Below are 8,324 nucleotides of genomic sequence, written 5' to 3' on the forward strand. Positions count from 1 at the left end.
GGAATAGTGTAAAATGTGTAATACCTTGAATTGTATGAGACGATGTCTGGAGTTATTTCATAATTTTTCTAATCCTGACAGTCATTCCAAATGTAAATTGGGGTTGAATAGAAGTCCCAATTGTTGGCTAGCCACACAGTCTAGATTCTAGTTAGACATCATATTGCAAACTAGCATAAAGTAAGGTGGATAACTCCTTGATCCTGCTTTGTGACATTCCCCTCAGGTCTTGATGTGCGTGGTGTGTCCAAGCAGCAGATTAATGAAGATCATTAGTCCTATAGTAGTATCATTACTGCATGTCTCATCCAGGATCAAAAGCTGATCTGGGTACAGGTCAACTGAGTAGAGATATGTTCATATAATTCCATAACTACAGTTCCTCTTGTTGTCCTGCTGCTGATGTACTCATGTTTGTATTTGATTAAATTGATATGAGGTAACTGAAAGACAGGATGTGTCTCTTTTTCATGTGAATGCTTGGGCTTATGTTTCCATGTAGAGATTCAGCTCATCAATCAATCAAATCAATCAAATGTATTTATAAAGCCCTTCTGACATCACCTGATGTCACAAAGTGCTGTACAGAAACCCAGCCTAAAACCCCAAACAGCAAGCAATGCAGGTGTAGAAGCACGGTGGCTAGGAAAAACTCATTAGAAAGGCACAGCAAGGAGTCATCAGGCCAGGTAGTCCTGAGGCATGGTCCTGGGGCTTAGGTCCTCCGAGAGAAAGAGAGAGTGAGAAAGAAAGAGAGAGAGAATTAGAGAAAGCATACTTAAATTCCCACAGGACACCAGATAAGACAGGAGAAATGCTCCAGATATTTGCATTGCTACTAAGTAACCCTCCAATTGTTCTCCACTATTCCACCCACTAAAGCCCGTCCCTAGTTGGGTTGTCATCCCAGTGACCGGCCACTAGTGGGATATCTTCAACCACCAACTTACTGTCCTGAGACAAGACCGAGTATAGCCCACGAAGATCTCCCCCACGAAATGAACCCGAGGGGGGGGGGGGGGGGGGGGGACAACCCGGACAGGAAGACCACGTCAGTGACTCAACCCACTCAAGTGACGCACCCCTCATAGGGACGGCATGGAAGAGCACCAGTAAGCCAGTGACTCAGCCTCCGTTATAGGGTTAGAGGCAGAAAATCCCAGCTCATCAGTTCTCCCTGGTTATAAACTAAGGAACTGACTAAGGAACTCACTTCTATGAAGTGACAGCTGGTTTGGCCCCATTGTACCATTGTTGAACAGCAGTGTTTCTGTTGCGCTATTTCCTAGTAGTTTTACTGGGCTCTTCTGGTTAATGTTGAGACTGGAGAAAGGTGTAGCTGCTGATCAGACAGGGCTCTAACTCCTCTAGCCACAATGACATAGGGTACAGGCTGGGCAGCAGGCTGTTATCCAGCCTGCCAGCTTAGTGGAGTCTGTCACTAGCATAGTGACTTTAATATTCACATGGAAAACTCTACAGACCCACTCCAAAAGGCTTTCGGAGCCATCATCGACTCAGTGGATCACCATCTCATTATGTTTGCAATCGCAACAAATAATCTTCTTATACCCCAACCAAGGATCATCAAAAGCTGTGCTATGAATTATCGGACAACCCAAAGATTCCTAGATGCCCTTCCAGACTCCCTCAACCTACCCAAGGACGTTGGAGTACAAAATCGTTTAACCACCTAACTGAGGAACTAAATATAAACTTGCGTAATACCCTTGATGCAGTCGCACCCCTAAAAAAAAAAACATTTGTCACAAGAAACTAGCTCCCTGGTATACAGAAAATACCCAAGCCCTGAAGCAAGCTTCCAGAATATTGGAACGGAAATGGTGCTCCACCAAACTGGAACTCTTCTGATTAGCTTGGAAAGACAGTACCTTGCAATATCAAAGAAGCCTCACTGATGCTCGATCATCCTATTTTTCCAAAATGTATTTTTAATACTGTCGCAAAGCTAACTAAAAAGCAGCATTCCCCAAGAGAGGATGGCTTTCACTTCAGCAGTAATGAATTCATGAACTTCTTCGAAGAAAAGATCATGATCATAAGAAAGCAAATCACGGACTCCTCTTTGAAGTTGCGTATTTCTCTAAAGCTCAGATGTCCTGAGTCTGCACAACACTGCCAGGACCTAGGATCAATGGAGACACTACATTTTTAAAATCCTATATCTCTTTATACATTCATGAAAATAGTCATGGCCTCTAAACCTTCAAAGCTGCATACTGGACCCTATTCCAACTAAACTACTGAAAGAGCTGCTTCGTGTGCTTGGCCCTCCTATGTTGAACATAATAAATGGCTGCCTATCCACCGGATGTGTACCAAGCTCACTAAAAGTGGCAGTAATAAAGCCTCTTGAAAAAGCCAAACCATGACTCGATTGTCCTATAACGAAGTTCCCGTTCCTTCTCATTTTTATTAGAAAAAACTATTGCGCAGCAACTCACTGCCTTCCTGAAGACAAATAATGTATATGAAACACTTAAGTCTGGTTTTAGACCCCATCATAGCACTGAGACTGCACTTGTGAAGTTGGTAAATTACCTTTTAATGGCGTCAAACCAAGGCTCTGTATCTGTCCTCGTGCAGCTAGACCTTAGTGCTGCTTTTGGCACCATCGATCACCACATTCTTTTGGAGAGATTGGAAACTCTAAGTGGTCTACATGGACAAGTTCTTGCCTGGTTTAGATCTTATCTGTCAGAAAGATTTCAGTTTGTCTCTGTGGATGGTTTGTCATCTGACAAATCAATTGTAAGTTTCCTCAAGGTTCGGTTTTAGGACCACTATTGTTTTCACTATATATTTTACCTCTTGGTGATGTCATTCGGAAACATAATGTTAACTTTCACTGCTGTATGGATGATACACAGCTGTACATTTTGATGAAACATGGTGAATCCCCAAAATTGCCCTCCCTGGAAGCCTGTGTTTCAGACATAAGGAAGTGGATGGCGGCAAATGTTTTACTTCTAAACAAAGACAAAACAGAGATGCTACTTCTAGGTCCCAAGAAACCAAGAGATCTTCTGTTGGATGTGACAATTAATCTTGATGATTGTACAGTCTTCTCAAATAAAACTGTGAAGGACCTTGGCATTACACTGATCTCTCTTTTGAGGAACATATCAAGAATATTTCAAAGACAGCTTTTTCCATCTTCGTAACATTGCAAATATCTGAAACTTATCTGAAAAAGCTAATCCATGCTTTTTGTCACTTCACGATTAGACTACTGCTGTGCTCGACTTTCCGGCTACCTAGATAAGGCACTAAATAAACTTTGGTTAGTGCTAAACATGGCTGCTAGAATCTTTACTAGAACCAAAAAATGTGATCATATCACCAGTGCTAGCCTCTCTACACTGGCTTCCTCTTAAGGCTATGGCTGAGTTCAAGGTTTTTCTGCTAACCTACAAAGCATTACATGGGCCTGCTCCTACCCATCTCTCTGATTTGATCCTGCCGTACATACCTACACGTACGTTACGGTCACATAATGCAGGCTTGCAAATGGCTGGAGGCAGGGCTTTCTCCTATAGAGCTCAATTTTTATGGAATGGTCTGCCTATCCATGTGAGAGACGGAGACTCAGGCTCGACCTTTAAGTCTTTACTGAAAACTCATCTCTTCACTTGGTCCTATGATTGAGTGTCGTCTGGCCCAGGGGTGCGAGGATGAACAGAAAGGCACTGGAGCGAAGAACCGCCCTTGTTGTCTCTGCCTGCCCAGTTCCCCTCTCTCCACTGAGATTCTCTGCCTTTGACCCTGTTATGAGGGCTGAGTCACTAGCTTACTAGTGCTCTTCCATGCAGTCCCCACTTGAGTGGGTTGAGTCACTGCAAGCTGTATCATCTCAAAGACTACTGTGTTCACCTCCCTCAGTTACTACAATCTAGTAGTTAGAGAGGATATAGTTAAAAAATATGAAATATAAAATGGAGGGCAAGTTTTTTTTCGGTGGGGTATCGGATGCTTGAGGGGCAGCTATCGGGGAATGGGGAAATCTTGGAGGGTTGGTTGCCTGGCGGTTGGGAGCTTGAGCCGGTGGCCGATATGTCGCTGGTTTGCATCCCCGTTTTGACTTGGTGGAAGATCTGTCGACGTGACCTTGGGCAGGGCGTTGACCCTGGCTGATTTTGTGGGTCGCTGTGGAAGGGAGTCTGTTAGATGACTGAATGTAATGTAAATGTTGAGCGGCTTCACTGCAGGTAGATTGTATGTTTTAATATTCAATAATAAACATTTAAAAAATACAAATAAAAAGAGGTGCCTCCGAAGTTCGTCCCTCTCCTTGTTCGTTCGGCGGTCGGCGTCACCGGTTTTCTAGCCGCCACCGATCCACTTTTCATTTTCCATTTGTTTTGTCTTCATTGTACACACCTGGTTTCCATTCCCATAATTATATGTTCCTTACTTAACCCTCTGGTTCCCCCATAGTTTTGTGCGTGTTTGTTCGTTGGTCTGTATTTGTGAGCTTGATTATTTTCCTTCTTGGAATATTTGTTGTTTTGAGTAAAGTTACATGAATTACTCATCTCTGTGTCCTGCGCCTGACTCTGTCTTATCTGCTACACCTAGACGCCTTACAGGTGCATCAGGCCACGAAGGCATAAATGGGGTTTTCCAGATGCGAGTCAGTAACAGACTACTACTACTTACTTAAACACAAAAAGATTCAAAGTGGATTCAAATCAATATATTTATTTATAAACTGATATGCATTTTATACACAGTGCAACTTCAGAGATGAATTTTTCATATTATATAATATCCAAATGAATTATATTTAGCTTCAATAGACAATGTTCTCAAAGAGTATAAGACCATGAAAAGTATACTGAACAAAAATAGAAATGCAACATGTAAAGTGTTGGTCCCATATTTCATGAGCTGAAATATAAGACACCAGACATTTTCCATATGCAAAGAAAGCTTATTTCTCTCAAATTTGTTTACATCCCTGTTAGTGAACATTTCTCCTTTGCCAAGATAATCCATCCACCTGACAGGTGTGGCATATCAAGAAGCTGATTAAACATCATGATCATTACAGAGATGTACCTTATGCTGTGGACAATAGGCCACTCAAACGTGCAGTTTTGTCACAACACAATGCCACAGATGTCTGAAGTTTTGAGGGAGTGTGCAATTGGCATGCTGACGGTGGGGTTATGGTATGTACAAGCTACGGACAAAAAAAACAATTCAATTTTATCGATGAAAAGTTGAATGCACAGAGACACCGTGACGAGATCCTGAGGCCCATTGTTGTGCCATTCATCTGCCGTCATCACCTCATGTTTCAGCATGATATTGCATGGCCCCATGTCACAAGGATCTGTACACAATTCTTGGAAGCTGAAATAGTCCCAGTTCTTCCATGGCCTGCATACTCACCAGACATGTAACCCAGTAAGCACGTTTGGTATGCTCTGGATCGACAAGTACGACACCGTGTTCCCGTTCCCGTCAATATCCAGCAACTTCACACAGCCATTGAAGAGGAGCGAGACAACATTCCACAGGCCACAATCAACGGCCTGATCAACTCCATGAGAAGGAGATGTGTTCCACTGCATGAGGCAAATGGTGATCACACCAGATACTGACTGGTTATCTGGTCCACAGCCTAACTTTTTAAAAAGGTATCTGTGACCAACAGATGCATATCTGTATTCCCAGTCACGTTAAATCCATAGATTAGGGCTTAATGAATTTATTTCAGTAGATTGATTTACTTATATAAACTATAACTCCGTAAAATCTTAGAAATGTTTGCATGTTGCGTTTATATTTTTGTTCAGTGTATATTATGATTAAAGAAAAGTCTTAGTTATAGTCTAGAAATGTTTTCATTAAAGCCTCTAGATTTAAGTGCTATACTAGTACAGTGATAATTTCACCAAAACCTGTAAATACATATACTGTATGAGAAAAATAATACATTGCTCTTGCATATAAAGCTTATACTGATACTAAGCATGGCTATCAACTTTACTTTCCGCTTTACATTGCTAGATAAGGGGCGGCAGGGTAGCCTAGTGGTTAGAGCGTTGGACTAGTAACCGAAAGGTCAGTTCAAATCCCTGAGCTGACAAGGTACAAATCTGTCGTTCTGCCCCTGAACAGGCAGTTAACCCACTGTTCCTAGGCCGTAATTGAAAATAAGAATTTGTTCTTAACTGACTTGCCTAGTTAAATAAAGGTAAAATAAAGCAAACAAATGTGTACATGCTCAATTTTTCTGGTTAGTCAAATCTCAAATTTCTGCTCAATGCTTTCTCAAGCAACTGTAACTGTATATGCATTCGTAAATCAGCTTTCTTGAGTTGGCTCTAGGATGTAACAACCATTGAGCATTGTGGGGGAAGTGTGTGTGTGTGCGTGTGTGTGTATCCCACATCTGTTGCAAGGGTGTAAGGATGTTAGGGACAATATAGGATGAATCACAATATTTGTTTGCTAAAATAATAAGTGCTTGACAAAAATGTAATGTAATGCAATGGCAATCCTGGTTATGGGTAACAATCCTTTGCATGAACTGACGACATTATTACACATATGAATTGTTAATGATGGAAATTAAGATGCGCAAGATTTTTGAATATATATATTTTTAATGGCTAAATATAAAGCAGATTGAGGTGAGAGCATTGGAAATGCTTTTACCGGTTGATCTGCTTCTGTTCAGTGGGTGGCACTGTGTGCTCTTTTCAAAGGATGGGTCCTGGCCTCTCGGGGGGCCTAGGGATCCGGGGGGACGGGGGTGGTCTGCCGGTCACTGGGATGACAACCCAACTAGGGATAGGCTTTAGTGGGTGGAATAGTGGAGAACAATTGGAGGGTTACTTAGTAGCAATGCAAATATCATGGTACAGCTATATGGACACTCAATCCCTATGGTACATTTTAATGGTAAATCTACAAACATATATTTTGATGAATAGATTTGAAACGTGTGTCTGATTATGGTGAATGGTGAAATAAGTATAGCCAGTTATAATTGTAATGGCTTAGCAGATAAGAATAAAATCAGAAAAATATTTACCTGGCTCAAAGAGAAGGAATATCATATCTATTGTTTACAGGAAACTCATTCAACAATTTCAGATGAAGTTGTGTGGAAAAAGGACTGGGGGGGGGGGGTATAATTCTCCTATGGGCAAAGAAACTCGAAAGGGGTGATGATATTAAATAACAGTAATTTTGATCCGAATGTGCAAATTGTCCAAACAGGTCCGCAAGGTAGATGGATGATTTTAAATACGTTATTGGACCATAAACTGATATGGCTCATTAACTTTTACGGACCAAATAATTATGATCCACACTTCTTTGAAAATATAGATAATAAATGATCAACCCTACAAGCAATACAATATTATATTATTATGGTGGGAGATTAATATACTGTTTTAAATACCTCAATGGACAAGAAAGGAAACCACACTACAAACTATCACCTTCATGCTCTTCAGGAAACGTGAATGGCATGGATATATTAGAATTAGTGGATATATGGAGGCAAAAATCTCCGGACCTAGTAAGATATACAGTTGAAGTCAGTAGTGTACATACACTTAGGTTGGAGTCATTAAAACTAGTTTTTTCAAACATTCCTCAAATTTCTTGTTAACAAACTATAGTTTTGGAAAGTCGATTAGGACATCTACTTTGTGCATGAAGCAAATCATTTTTCCAAAAATTGTTTAAAGACAGATCATTTCACTTATAATTCACTGTATTACAATTCCAGTGGGTCAGAAGTTTACATACACGAAGTTGACAGTGCCTTTTTAAACAGCTTGGAAAATTACAGAAAATGATTTGATGGCTTTCAAAGCTTCTGATAAGTTAATTGACATAATTTGAGTCAATTGTAGGTGTACCTGTGGATGTATTTTGAGGCCTACCTTCAAACTCAGGGCCTCTTTGCTTGACATCATGGGAAAATCAAAAGAAATCAGCCAAGACCTCAGAAAATAAATTGTAGACCTCCACAAGTCTGGTTCATTCTTTGGAGCAATTTCTAAACGCCTGAAGGTACCACATTCATCTGTACAAACAATAGTACGCAAGTATAAATACCATGGGACCATGCAGCCGTTATACTGCTCAGGAAGGATACGCGTTCTGTCTCCTAGAAATGAACGTACTTTGGTGCGAAAAGTGCAAATCAATCCCAGAACAACAGCAAAGGACCTTGTGAAGATGCTGGAGGAAACAGGTACAAAATTATCTATATCCACAGTAAAATGAGTCCTATATCGACATAACCTGAAAGTCCGCTCAGCAAGGAAGAA

The sequence above is a fragment of the Oncorhynchus mykiss genome, chromosome 22, assembly GCF_057628025.1.
Source record: "Oncorhynchus mykiss isolate SJ-2025 chromosome 22, ASM5762802v1, whole genome shotgun sequence".
NCBI classification, from domain to species: domain Eukaryota; kingdom Metazoa; phylum Chordata; class Actinopteri; order Salmoniformes; family Salmonidae; genus Oncorhynchus; species Oncorhynchus mykiss.